We start from the raw sequence: 15,944 nt of genomic DNA, 5'->3' as shown, positions 1-15,944 counted from the left end.
ATTTTATAATAGGTGTTGTTTATAAACAAATAGAAAACCAGTTACTCTCTAAAAAACTGTTTATTAATATAAATAAAATTATGTATCATAACCGGAAACATTTTTGCATGCGAGATAAATATAACCTATTTTTATTACGCTCGCAAAGTTAACCTCTTACACTAACAGGAACCACCGGTGGCCGCGAAAAGTGAAAAAAAGTCCATCACAAAAGTGGGAAAACGCTAAAATCTGGCAGTTTTGTGATGGCCTTTTTTAACTTTTCGCGTTTTCTAGTGTTCATAATAAAGCTCTTAATGTTTTTTAAATTTCTAAATATATTAATATATTATTAATAATTATACTTATTTTATTTTATGGAAATAATAGCTTTCGATAAATTTTTGATTACTTTTTAGCACGATAATAAATTATCTAAAAGAAAATCTCTATTCGGGGTTTGCCAACAAACCCATACACGCGAAGATTTTTCTCAGCGACTCGCGACAGTCGCTGAAATTTCCCGCCCGAGTCGGGAGACCAGCGACGGTCGCAATCGCCGTCTTTGGTCTCCCAACAACGCTACACATGGAAAGATTTTTTCAAGGACAACCGACCACGAGTCGCGGTCGCTCGAAAAATCGCTTCGTGTATGGCCCGCTTAAATGAAAACTGCGCCCCCTGGTTCATTTATATCTAAAAAAACTCCCCGGGGAATATCTCGAGAGGAAATAAAAAGGGCTAGAGTAATTACGCTTCTCAAAGTCTAGTTTTTTTGGCCATCTCACAAAAGCGCTTTCCGCTCCACGAATCGCTGTTCTAAAAAGGCTTTAGTTTCTGCGCAAAATAGCAGAGATTTACATTCAATAATAAACGGAATTGGGACTGATTTCGTTTACGTGGGGGGTTATTTTTTAACAATAAAGGTTTCCTCTAATCTAACGTTATAGTTACTCAACCATAAGAAATATTGCGCAACTGTACGCGTGATTAATAACTTTATTTAAATCCAGAATGTATTTATTTGTATTTAGATAGAATTACTATATTGAGAGTATTTTTAGCATTGCTCCAATGCTCTAAAAGCAAGGTTCTTCCCCTTAACTAAATCTAACGACTTCCGGTATGCATTGAATTGCACCTTTCAGGGGTGGACCGTTAAATTTCGGGGCCTTGGACTAACACTGTTCGCGGCCTATCCAATTAACTCAAGTTTTGGGGTATCAGTTGCATTTTGCAGGGTAAATTAAAAAAAATCATGTTTCTTAAATTTTTTAATTTAAATTGTTTTTATTTTTTTGGAACCCGAAGGGGGCCCTTTGATTGGACGGGGCCCCGGGCTGCAGCCCATAAAGACCATGCCTAAATCCGTCCCTTATTTCCTTCCCCCTTTCGTGCCTTGGGAAAATTCAACCAGGATGACCGCTGGTCGTCTCAAGTACATTCTTGATAAGTTACCATCTATAGTAGAGCATAAAAGAGAAGTTCTGGTCAAACCACGGAAGGATAGAGCTTAAAACATATTCCGCCTAACAATGTTAAATGTAGAAATAAAACCAAGTAGGGATAAATAATATTCATACGCCATATTTCCCCCATGCAAGGTTTCCAATGATTTTATTTTTAATTATACGAATTATAGGAGCTTAAAGCAACTGTCAGCTCTATCATTGCCACCTTTATTATGATAGGGCCTTTGTTATTAGAGATGGCCATGAATCTATCAGATTCTTAGAAAAAAATGACTTAAGTGGAGAACGTGGTGCCATCTATTAATGGCAAATTAAGCTAAAATTCCAAATAGCGAAATAATAACGTCGTCAGAGAACCATTGTAGAGTATTATAGCTAGACAACTTATACTTTATTTAGTGGGCTTTAACGTAAATTATATATCCCACGTAAAATATATTGTTGAAAATTACTATAATTTAAGTTATTGGCCAATTTACAAACGAGTCAATCAACGCGAGGGGTACTTTTGTGTCCCACCTTTTCGGTCAAAATGTAGCTTAAGCGTCTTGTTTTGATTTCGACGCTAGCGACATCTGTTGAAAAAAGAGCTACTTCACGTCGAGCCGACACTTGCTTTAACACAGAAATTTTTTAAATTTATAGGTAAAAATATCTGAAAAAAAAATAGTATTATAGAGGAGCATCTCTTATAAAAAAGTCAAATACTTTTAAACTTTATTTTTTTCTGTCACATTTAATATTGCTTCAATATTTATTTAAAACGCGTTTCAAAATTAAAATAGGAAAACCCCGCTACTTTCAGCTTCGATTATTAATCCAAGCTTACAGCAGCCGAGTAAATAAGCCCCAGTCCTAGAGATAATATACTATACATCATTATCATTATTATTTTTTTAAAGATTTCCTTTAGTTAAGGTGTTTGGTACATTTCCCCTAAGCGTTTCAGTAGCTATCTATATAATGACAATTTTTAAAATTATAGGGATTTTTAGGTATAATTTTTGAAAAATAGGAAAAAATAGGAACAATTTTAAAATATGGGAATTTATAGGAATTATAGGTTTAAGAAAATCATTATATGGGGTATTTAGATCCACACTATTTTTCTTCTGAAATATATTTTAAAAAATGCGCTAAAAACCTGCTAAGGAGAGTAACATTAGCAATATAGGACGAAAATATAACATCAGAAGTATATAATTTTACTTTACGAGAAAGGTATCCTTGACACGTGTATCTTCGCGGTATGAATTTACCAGGTGAAGTTAGTCTTAGTGACCAACAAAAAAATGAAATCTATTTTATAAATAATTAAATGTTCCATGTAATCTTAACGTTTTCTTCGTCAGGCGGAGTAATACACAGGGTACATTGTAAGTCATGATGCGATTTGTAAGAAAATAAGTGCCCATTGAAAAATGCCTTGAGTTAGTGAAAGTACAGATTAATTTTACGGTCTATCTGTATACTTAGAAATAACTAATAAACTTCTGACAATATATATACTTCCGACGGCGTTTACTTTTGAAAAACAATTACGATTCTAAAACCAAAACTAAAAGTAGGTACGCAGAATGTTAATTGAATACACGTCTGAAAAGACGAAAATCTTCCCAAATAACAAGCTTTCCCGTTTTCATTTATTCACAAATTAACGGTACGTGACTCCACCGAAAGATGGCGCTTAAGTTTCGAATGAACAAAAATTTGGGCGAGAAGGGGTAAAGCCAAATCAACGAAACAGAACTTTGCCGAAATAATGAGTTCTAATTCGCGGCGGGAAAATAAAAATTAATGGGATGCAGTTAAAAAGAACAAAACGGAAGCAAACCAGATGACTTGAGAATAAGCAAATTATATCTTTACGCAAATTAAGTTACGTTCTAAATGACGTTTACGATAACCACAAGTAATTTAACTGCGGTAATCTTTTTATTCTTATTTATTTTTGCATACTGCGCGCCGCCCTGCGGACGCTACGGCGTTATCTACTAGTGTCGTGTATCCCGTGATTCTCTGCGCGACTCTGGAATTGTCTGATTTTCAGGGCCCCCACTCAAATCTTAAATTTTTTTTAACAAAATTATAGGATTTTATAGGACTATTTTTACAAAATTATAGGATTTTATAGGATTATATATGCTATTTAATTTACTAACTTTATGCATATAAAAACAAAATCTGTATTTAGAGAAATAAATCTTTGATTTTCACTTAAAAAATAGAAACTATTTAACCATTTTATCACAAAAATATACTAGTATATACACATAACAAAAGTATAGACTATAATGACTTGGTATAGGAATTTATTATAAAGCTAAATCTAGCAATTTAACTGAGTAGCTGGATTTGAAATGGGCAAAATATCAAAATTATAGGATTTTATAGGATGTTTTAAGTATTTTGCTAAAAATATAGGATGTTATAGGACATTTTTAAAAATATAGGATTTTATAGGAATTATAGGACCTCTGGGGGCTCTGAATTTTGGAAAGGACAGGGTTGAAAATGTATTATTTTACGGCTTTGGTTCATTTACTTCTGTGATAACTTTTAAGAAACTGAAAGACATCAATTCAAAGACAGTATTTTATTAAAAGGGATCGCTTATTCTAAATAACTTAATTAAATCTTTTAATTAGTTTATAAGTTATTAATACTCCTGGCAAAGTTGGTAAGATTTAAAGAAAAGGTTTAAATCATTCAAATATATTTTAAACAAGCATTTTTTTAAACCATTTTAGTCAGTTTTAAATTTATTAATTTAATTTATTAATTTATCAAGAGTTTTAGTTATGTTGTAATTAAAATTATATTTTATGACGTGACGATTAAAAAAAATTTTACTATTTTTTGGAGTTTGATTTAAAAACTTGTTGAGGTTAACGGTAATAGTGAGTGTAGGGAGCTGTTGGCTCGCGTGGCTTGAAGGGCTAGCCACCACCCTCCAACACATTGTAACCCGGCCATCTGAGTTAATGGCTCTAAAAGTCGCTTGATGACTTAGGCCCAAGGTGGTGCCTTGGGTATTAGTCTAGCTGATTATTATTCGTTTAAAACAAAATTTAATAATTTAACGTTTAAACGTGGGATTAAATCCAATTGTATAACCAAAAATTAATTCATTTCTACTTTATTGTTGATGTTCACGTTAAATAAAGCATTTGATTTCAATATGTACTTATCTCATCTCGAATTGGAGCTGAAATAAATTAAAATTAAAGTTAGGTTTCGTCAATAATGATAAATAAAAAATTAACTATATGGCACAAAAGAAAGCAACCTTTTTTTGGGAATAAATCATCTGGTAAAAAATACCGTTTAACCCACTTTAAAAGATGTCCAACAAAATAACTAGATCGGAGAATAAAAAGTGCATTTTCCGAAAATAAAGGATTTTCACCGGGAAAAAACACGACGAGTACTTTTGGAATATTGTACAAACTTCTCGCATGAACGAGATTTGAATCGGTATCAGCCTCGAGAAGCGCTTACATTTGAACTGACTCGAGTGCTTTCCGCCATTAAAAAGAAAAATATTGGGAACCTCTGGTGGAAAATTCGTGGAAAAATGTACGGAGTAATCGGCACCGAAATTCATTACTTCATTTCTGGACTTAATTAGAGATTAAATTCGTTCTCAAGGTTGTTTTCCCTCGCAATGAATTAATTTATCTTGAGTGGGCCTCGCAATGAAAGCTATTGACGATTGTTCACTATACGCGGACAGATGGTATTTTGCAATTAAAATTTATGCTAATATTTACAAAAGAATTTTATTGTTTTTGGTTGTAATTGTTTCGCGTTTTGTGTGTATGTTTTCTGGAATAATTAATAATAACTAATTAACAATTTTTTTAAGGAATAATTAATAATACTTAATTAATAAACATTAATTAATAATATTATCATTATAGTCGTTTCTAGATGTTTACTAATTTACCCTAAAATGTACAGTATAAAAATATTTTTGTAACTACATTTATTTTAATTTAAAGTTGAAATTAATTGACTTTAAGATAAAAAAAAATTTAAATTAAATTAAGATTTAAAATTTTTTACTTAATAAAACAGAATATTATATCTACCAAAATCGAGCAACAAAATGATAATTTTATAATATTTCTGAAACTATGCATTTGTAGTATTTTTAGTGGTTATTTAATATCTTATTTCCCAATAAGAAAACAAGGGGAGGCTAAAGGGTTATGTCAAAAACCTTAAAATGACACCCCAAATCCCAGAATTTACTGCCAATTATTTACGATCAAAACAGAATTTTTTATTTTTGTATTTTACAAAATATTTCTATAAATAGCCGTACGTTATAAATTGGTCCATAATTTTAAAAGTCTTCCGATGTTTAGACCGTTCTCGGAATCGTCTATTTGGTCTCGCTTCAATAGTCACCGAGGAAACCAGAAACAAGTCATTTGCGAGTCAAGCGTGTATAAAAAGAAAGCACCCCGGGAATACTGTACTACTTAAAACCGCGGTAGCTTCTTCGCTTAGTGACTTTTAAAACTGTTCTAGAATGGCCGAATTAAATGGTAGTAACCTTTCTCACGTGTCTCCAAGTACGAAATCGTCGCGGTTTTTAAGTATCACGGTACTTTTGAAGTCGAACGCGTTGTTAACGCGGTTGTCTTGTTTCTGAGGTATATATTTTTTTAAATTTCAGCAGGTAGAAAGTACGTAGCCTTAAGGTGCCAGCAAAAACTATAAATTGTATGCATATATTTTAACGCGTTCTTTTTTGTAATGGAAAGCGCCAAACCGGTCCCAACTATGTAACTTCCATCGCTTCCAGACAAATACTTTTAATACCCTCTCTCTAAAAAGGTCTCTTTTTGAATTTGTTGGACACCCGTCGCTAGCAATGTGCTGACCAAATAAACTTCACCCTGTATTTATTTTGGACAGGAGTTCATTTTGACCATTTTCGGTTGAAGATTAAGTTTAGTCATTTTTAAAGGGCACACGCAATTAATTTATTATTAATAATAATGTTGATATTAACTACCACATTGCTAGTTTTGTCATTAGTCAAGGATATAAAATAATACCTTACCCATAAATAAAATGTTATATGTTAATAGTTAATATGTATAATATATAATTTATAATGCATAATATATAATGCATTATATTTAATGCATAATATATAATGCATTATATTTAATGCATAATATATAATACATTATATGTAATGCATAATATATAATACATTATATGTAATACATAATTATTAATATAATATAATATTATATTATATTACATTATATTATGTAATATAATATTAATAATTCAATATATATTATAATATGACATTAATATATAATATATATAATATAAATATATAATATAAATATAAAATATATAATATACAATATAAATATATAATATATAATATATAATATTTAATATAAATATAATATATAATATAAATATTTAATATTAAAATATAATATTAATATATAACATATAAATTAATATATAATATATAACACATTTTAATATGTTAATATTTAATAATAGTTAAGTGAGCAAATCCAATGAGCCTTTAAAACACTTTTTCGTTAATGTTACTATTTATTAATTTTATATAATTTTATTAAATTTATTTTAAAATAATAACTATTGATTATTAATAATCAATAATTTATTAAATTAAATATATTAGAAAACGTCCGTGCTATAAAAATAATACATTACCTAAAAATACTCAAATCAAACTGAATAATTTAAATTGAATGTTATAAAAACAATGAAGACGACAACCTTAGATCTACTGACCCTGTTTTTGGTTGTTGTTCAGACCGCTAGAGGGCGGGGTGAGTTCGTTTTTGGGATGGGGCGCCCAACATGTACGTGGGTGTGTTTTTAATACGCCTACTCGATAACGTCGAAATAGCCTATACAAACCAGTATCCGGTCTGCCTCTCTTGTCATTTCGGAGCTTCAATTTAACTACAACCCCGAACATAATTAAGTGAGACCAGCCTGTATATTTCCGGGGTCGACAGCTATCGGTATTTGTTGTTATAGAGAAATAATAATGGTGTATATTCACTAAAATATATATTGCCTCATTATCTATATATATATTTATAAAATGGATGGTGGTATTATGTACAAGATTGATAAACTCCAACATTGTTTGACTGATCACCATAAAAGTTGGCACATTTAAGTGTTTTTTCATGGTGAAGGTTTTTATGCTATACATTTCACTTTAAATCACCACTAGGTGGCGCTGCAGCGCATCAACCGATCGCCATGATAATTGGTATACATAGATATTTGAACACGGATAATATTTTCGCGCCATTCATTTTGATATTACTCGTCACTAGATGGCGCTGCAGCGCATCAACTTCTATACCGTTCAATCTATACATCTTTACACCAAATCAGAATTTTAAGTTAGTTCGATTACATAGCGAGTAGTATAGTCAAAAATATCGATAATTCACGTGAATTATTATTAGAAAAATTTATATAGTTCATCGTCAATTTATACCAATAAAAATAATGAAACCCTTATCAGTAGGAGTTATCTCTCATTTTTCCACATTAACAAACAAATATACACTGGCAGGACAACGTCTGCCTGGTTCAGCTAGTTGTAATTAAAACTGGGAACGGACGCGCTAAAGAAAAAATTGGCTTCGGGCCCGGCCAACAAAATGATAGGTTTTAATTAATACAAGAATTCTTCGTGTCGTTTTCGAAAAGGATGGATGTCGGCCGACAGAATGGGATAAAATGCCCTTTTTTCCGACGCCGGAACCTAATATGGTTAACCTAATTTGGCGTCGCTCTGTGAATCGATGGAATGTCGAGAATGTGGGGGAAACTTCATATTCGACGCTATAAGTTTTGCGGGTGGAATTTTGTTGCGAAACGCGGTTATGTTTAAACAGACGGCCCGTTCTAAATTTGCATAATAGTCTTTTATTGTCTCGCGTACAGATTTCGAAAAAAATTACTTTAATTCGTGAAACTTTGGAATATTACCCTATTCTGTTTATAACGTCATTTTATAAATATTAAATTGCACAGGCCATTGTTAAATTTTAAATTGTGCGCAGAAACTAACACAAGACAAATCCATCAGAAATGTGTATTTAAAAATAGCATTTAATTTGTATTTAACTAATTGCAATTTTGTCTAAGCTACTCAACATTGAGGTTAAAATGGTTACTTCATAATTTTATATTTTTATTTTAATTTGGAAAATTAGTTTCACATTGACACCTTTAAAATATGGTATTTAAAAGTACAATAATTTTACTATTATTGAACTGAATTAGTGTTCGGAATTGTTTATTCATTATCCACAAATTTTCCGATTTATTTAAAAAACGTTGGTAAAAAGAATATCATTTTAACTTATTTAATTATGTTTTCAACGCAACCAAGCATTCATTTGAATAAAAGTGGTATTTATTTAAATATTTGTTTGTTTAATTTAAATAATAGGCTAATTCACTTTCGATTATTTAAACATTTTACAATTTTTATTCAACTATTGGTTATTTAAATAAATATTATTTAAATATAGCCGAGCTTAATTTATTCATGGATAAAAATTAATCGACTGCCGAACACTAAACTGAATGCAAATTTGTCTAAGATACTTATTTGAAACCTTTCCCTTTAAGATTAATATAGTTATTTCATAGGTTTACATTTTTTTAACTTTTATTTAACTGAATGCAATTTTGTTTAAGCTACTTATTTGAAAACTTCCCCTTTTAGGTTAAAATAGTTATTTCATAATTTTATATTTTGTATTTTAATTTTGGAAAATTCTTTGTATATTGAAACCCCCAAACTATCTTCATAGTCAAAATATGAAAGTAGAACTCTTCCATGGTTAACGGTTTCTAGGTGAGGGTGATTCTAAAGAATTAATACTAATTCGGGTTAATTTAGCGGATACTAGTTTCACCCAGGAAACCAAATTTTGGGCCAATTTAACAAAAAGTTATTGTCAACCTAGCGTGAAATTGGTGACCAATTTTACATTTATGAGATCCAATTCTTTTATATGGAGTATTATTAAGATGGCCAATATATATCAAAGAACAGTACTGGTTTCCGAAGTCTGTCCTTTTTTCAAACAATTATCTGTTTACCGGTTATATAATTCGACGAAATTGTATTCTTATTTTCTTTCGACGGTTTCGAAATTCTGTTTTCTGGTTTTTTCCGAAAACTAGATGTTCGTAATAAGTTCGACCTCCATCGCCGTATAGTGAATGCGCTAAATAGAGTAAGAATTTTATTTATTCCCCTACTTTATTAGTCTAATTTAAATAAATATTTGTTTATTTTATACGCCAAATGAGGTTCGGTAGATTTATTAAAGCCAAAATTATAAATAACCAAATTGATGATTATTTCATTTAAAAAAAAAAACCACATAACCGTAATTAAAGGTCAACGTATTCGGCAAAATGGATGATTGCAAAAAACCACATAACCGTAATTAAAGGTCAACGTATTCGGCAAAATGGATGATTGCAAAAAACCACATAACCGTAATTAAAGGTCAACGTATTCGGCAAAATGGATGATTGCAAAAAACCACATAACCGTAATTGAAGGTCAACGTATTCGGCAAAATGGATGATTGCAAAAAACCACATAACCGTAATTAAAGGTCAACGTATTCGGCAAAATGGATGATTGCAAAAAACCACATAACCGTAATTAAAGGTCAACGTATTCGGCAAAATGGATGATTGCAAAAAACCACATAACCGTAATTAAAGGTCAACGTATTCGGCAAAATGGATGATTGCAAAAAACCACTTAACCGTAATTAAAGGTCAAAGTATTCGGCAAAATGGATGATTGCAAAAAACCACTTAATAGTAATTAAAGGTCAACGTATTCGGCAAAATGGATGATTGCAAAAAACCACATAACCGTAATTGAAGGTCAACGTATTCGGCAAAATGGATGATTGCAAAAAACCACATAACCGTAATTGAAGGTCAACGTATTCGGCAAAATGGATGATTGCAAAAAACCACATAACCGTAATTAAAGGTCAACGTATTCAGCAAAATGGATGATTGCAAAAAACCACATAACCGTAATTGAAGGTCAACGTATTCGGCAAAATGGATGATTGCAAAAAACCACATAACCGTAATTGAAGGTCAACGTATTCGGCAAAATGGATGATTGCAAAAAACCACATAACCGTAATTAAAGGTCAACGTATTCGGCAAAATGGATGATTGCAAAAAACCACATAACCGTAATTAAAGGTCAACGTATTCGGCAAAATGGATGATTGCAAAAAACCACATAACCGTAATTAAAGGTCAACGTATTCGGCAAAATGGATGATTGCAAAAAACCACATAACCGTAATTGAAGGTCAACGTATTCGGCAAAATGGATGATTGCAAAAAACCACATAACCGTAATTAAAGGTCAACGTATTCGGCAAAATGGATGATTGCAAAAAACCACATAACCGTAATTAAAGGTCAACGTATTCGGCAAAATGGATGATTGCAAAAAACCACATAACCGTAATTAAAGGTCAACGTATTCGGCAAAATGGATGATTGCAAAAAACCACTTAACCGTAATTAAAGGTCAAAGTATTCGGCAAAATGGATGATTGCAAAAAACCACTTAATAGTAATTAAAGGTCAACGTATTCGGCAAAATGGATGATTGCAAAAAACCACATAACCGTAATTGAAGGTCAACGTATTCGGCAAAATGGATGATTGCAAAAAACCACATAACCGTAATTGAAGGTCAACGTATTCGGCAAAATGGATGATTGCAAAAAACCACATAACCGTAATTAAAGGTCAACGTATTCAGCAAAATGGATGATTGCAAAAAACCACATAACCGTAATTGAAGGTCAACGTATTCGGCAAAATGGATGATTGCAAAAAACCACATAACCGTAATTGAAGGTCAACGTATTCGGCAAAATGGATGATTGCAAAAAACCACATAACCGTAATTGAAGGTCAACGTATTCGGCAAAATGGATGATTGCAAAAAACCACATAACCGTAATTGAAGGTCAACGTATTCGGCAAAATGGATGATTGCAAAAAACCACTTAATAGTAATTAAAGGTCAACGTATTCGGCAAAATGGATGATTGCAAAAAACCACATAACCGTAATTAAAGGTCAACGTATTCGGCAAAATGGATGATTGCAAAAAACCACATAACCGTAATTGAAGGTCAACGTATTCGGCAAAATGGATGATTGCAAAAAACCACATAACCGTAATTGAAGGTCAACGTATTCGGCAAAATGGATGATTGCAAAAAACCACATAACCGTAAATAAAGGTCAACGTATTCGGCAAAATGGATGATTGCAAAAAACCACTTAATAGTAATTAAAGGTCAACGTATTCGGCAAAATGGATGATTGCAAAAAACCACATAACCGTAATTGAAGGTCAACGTATTCGGCAAAATGGATGATTGCAAAAAACCACATAACCGTAATTAAAGGTCAACGTATTCGGCAAAATGGATGATTGCAAAAAACCACATAACCGTAATTGAAGGTCAACGTATTCGGCAAAATGGATGATTGCAAAAAATCACATAACCGTAATTGAAGGTCAACGTATTCGGCAAAATGGATGATTGCAAAAAACCACATAACCGTAATTGAAGGTCAACGTATTCGGCAAAATGGATGATTGCAAAAAACCACATAACCGTAATTGAAGGTCAACGTATTCGGCAAAATGGATGATTGCAAAAAACCACATAACCGTAAATAAAGGTCAACGTATTCGGCAAAATGGATGATTGCAAAAAACCACTTAATAGTAATTAAAGGTCAACGTATTCGGCAAAATGGATGATTGCAAAAAACCACATAACCGTAATTGAAGGTCAACGTATTCGGCAAAATGGATGATTGCAAAAAACCACATAACCGTAATTGAAGGTCAACGTATTCGGCAAAATGGATGATTGCAAAAAACCACATAACCGTAATTAAAGGTCAACGTATTCAGCAAAATGGATGATTGCAAAAAACCACATAACCGTAATTAAAGGTCAACGTATTCGGCAAAATGGATGATTGCAAAAAACCACATAACCGTAATTGAAGGTCAACGTATTCGGCAAATTGGATGATTGCAAAAAACCACATAACCGTAATTAAAGGTCAACGTATTCGGCAAAATGGATGATTGCAAAAAACCACATAACCGTAATTGAAGGTCAACGTATTCGGCAAAATGGATGATTGCAAAAAACCACATAACCGTAATTGAAGGTCAACGTATTCGGCAAAATGGATGATTGCAAAAAACCACATAACCTTAATTAAAGGTCAACGTATTCGGCAAAATGGATGATTGCAAAAAACCACATAACCTTAATTAAAGGTCAACGTATTCAGCAAAATGGATGATTGCAAAAAACCACATAACCGTAATTAAAGGTCAACGTATTCGGCAAAATGGATGATTGCAAAAAACCACTTAACCGTAATTAAAGGTCAAAGTATTCGGCAAAATGGATGATTGCAAAAAACCACTTAACCGTAATTAAAGGTCAACGTATTCGGCAAAATGGATGATTGCAAAAAAGCACATAACCGTAATTGAAGGTCAACGTAAAAAACGGCCTCTTTTGAGTGGTTATTGAGAAGTGCCTCGCACCTACGAAAGCGCATGTTTAATTTTAATGGCCTAGTTGGATCCTTATCTCGTAAAAAGATAAACTTATATTATAATTAATTTATACAGGATTCGTACAAAATTTCCGGAATTAAATTCCCGAACATTCCCAGGTTTTCCCTGACCAAATGGCCAAATTTCCCTGAAATGTTTTATAATAAATGAATGTTTTGAGGTAAAATTGAAAAATATGGATTGTGTATTTTTAATACATCTTTATATAAATTATTTGCCTGATTTTTTTTAGGTCATATTAAAATTCCCTTACTTTTTTTACCATTTTTAAATTCCCTTACTTTTTGGACCATTTTAAAATTCCGATACTTTTTTGGACCATTTTAAAATTCCCTTACTTTTTTGAACCATTTTAAAATTCCCTTACTTTTTTGAACCATTTTAAAATTCCCTTACTTTTTTGAACCATTTTAAAATTCCCTTACTTTTTTTAACCATTTTAAAATTCCCTTACTTTTTTGAACCATTTTAAAATCCCCTTACTTTTTTGAACCATTTTAAAATTCCCTTACTTTTTTTGGACCATTTTAAAATTCCCTGACTATTCCCTGACCATTTGGAATAATTTTAAAATTCCCTGATTTTATCTGACCATTTGGAATAATTTTAAAATTCCCTGATTTTCCCTGACCATTTGGAAACATTTTAAAATTCCCTGACCATTTGGAAACATTTTAAGATTCAATGACCATTTGGAAACATTTTAAAATTCCCTGACCATTTGGAAGCATTTTAAAATTCCCTGACTATTCCCTGACCATTTGGAAACATTTTAAAATTCCCTGACTATTCCCTGACCATTTGGAAACATTTTCAAACTCTTTGACTTTTCCAGGTTTTCCAGGTTGTGTACGAACCATGTTATAGCATATAATAATAATCTTATAAATAACTGACATATTGTAATGAGGAATTTGACCCACAAAATGTAATATGAGAAAACGTCAAAGACTTCGCTACAAGCAACTGTCCCCTATATGGGCGTTTGAATGAAACCTCTGTACAAGTCCTTTAAATGGCTTCGCACCACGTTGTTTTAAACGCAGCTGAGACTGCAGTTATTAATTCCGGGAAACGGAAGGTAGTTACTTAAAGGGATTGTGTTCTCTTCGTTACAACCATATCAGAAAGACTGAGCATATTTTACACGATTGAGAACGTTACAATAATAGGCTGTAGTTGACGGAGGCCAGCCACGGGTGGTCCGCTGTCCAGCCCTTTTGCACGTGCGACTTCCGGTGCCACTTAGGCCCTCCGTGACATTTCCGAAAGTCATGATCTGCTATCATTTTATCGGCCATTATTTGGCGTTTTGATGCGACCGGAGATAAAAATAAGGGTGTCATCCGATTCAAATTGAAGCAATCAACTGTATATTATCGCGATAAAAGAGTTAATAAAATTTCAAAACTGTCGGAAGTGATTATGTATTTATTATACCCCAACTCTTTTTATTTTTTATTTTTGCGGCTTTTTATTCAGGGGTCAATGTCACCGTGAACTCATATTTCCGGTGGTTTTCGACAAAGTTGACGTTTTGGTAGAACTACTTTTGGGCAATATTTGTAATTTTTCAATACAGTTCCGTTGCACTAAATAAAATTACGGTATTTTGGACAACACGAGAACTATTTTTCCGACGATATTTTATATTTTATCCTATTATTCTAAGTACAATTTACATTCAAAACTACTTATAACGAAAAATACCGGAACAAGAATATTCAATCATACCTTAGCTATTTATTTATAATTTATTGAGTAGATTATATTTAATGGGGAAGACTACTACTTTCGCGCCATTTCAAGCTGAACTCTTTTAATTTTGTATTTTAACTTATAAAATTAATATTTAAGTGTAGAAAAGCCTCTTGTTTAGTGCTTAAAATAGTTTTGACAAATTTAAATTTAAAAGTAATTAAGTTATTACGTTCTATTTCGGACCCCCGGAGCTAAAAAAGGTGGGCGAGCGCCAAAACTACCCTTTAGTTAGGACCTCATATCTCGTTAACTATTAATATTAGAATTATCAAAATTATTTTAAGCACTAGAGGAAGGTTTATCCTAATAAGAAAAATATAATTCAATTATGTAATTTTTAAAACAGAAACGTTCAGCTTGAACGAAAAAGAGGCTTTTACTGTATTCGTCCCCCTTAAATAAATATAATAGAGATAAAGTAAGCGTAATTTAAAATTTGAAAGGTTTTACCTGCCATGGCTTTAGAATTTAAAATAAAATAAAATTACGTAATAAAAAGACTGGATACTTCATGGCTAAAATTTATATATTTTTATATACATGGGCGAGCTTTCGGACCGTGGTCCCTTTTCAAGCCGAGGATTACAAATGAAAATTAAAAATGAACAATTGTTCATTTTTAATTTTCATTTCTAATCCTCGGCTTGAAAAGGGACCACGGTCCGAAAGCTCGCCCATGTATATAAAAATATATAAAGTAAGCGTAATTCATCGGCGTTTTGATAGGATATCTTTTGAATAATCTCAATTCGGCAATGGTGAGCGCTAGAAAACGGTATATTCCCATTCGATCGAAATCCCATTCGACCGAATTCAATATGTTTCCGAAATATAGCCCAAAAGGCGGATTCGGTTCATTGGGACCTTTTGTTTTGTTTTTTACTTCTGCCCCGAGATATAGCAGGGTACGCAAAAAACGTTATACCTAAACAAAATTGCTACAGGTGTACTAACGGTAAGGTTAGGTTAGGTTAGTGGCGCCCTTTTATAAATATATTTAT

The 15,944-nt window shown here is 32.0% G+C and overlaps 2 protein-coding genes across 3 annotated transcripts in view; one reads left to right on the top strand and one right to left on the bottom strand.

Annotated features, from left to right (window-relative positions):
• Positions 1-15,944, top strand: part of LOC149944031 (UPF0462 protein C4orf33-like) — a 76,023-nt gene that overhangs the window by 17,203 nt on the left and 42,876 nt on the right. The gene's annotated exons all lie outside the window — the stretch shown is intronic.
• The window catches only part of LOC149944032 (uncharacterized), an 89,922-nt gene that overhangs the window by 48,066 nt on the left and 25,912 nt on the right, over positions 1-15,944 (bottom strand). The window lies entirely within an intron of this gene.

The sequence above is a fragment of the Leiobunum rupestre genome, chromosome 5 (assembly GCF_980474605.1).
Source record: "Leiobunum rupestre chromosome 5, qqLeiRupe1.1.hap1, whole genome shotgun sequence".
Taxonomy (NCBI): Eukaryota; Metazoa; Arthropoda; class Arachnida; order Opiliones; family Sclerosomatidae; genus Leiobunum; species Leiobunum rupestre.
The sequence above is the reverse complement of the archived record's forward strand: the minus strand, read 5'-3'. Positions and strand labels throughout refer to the sequence as shown.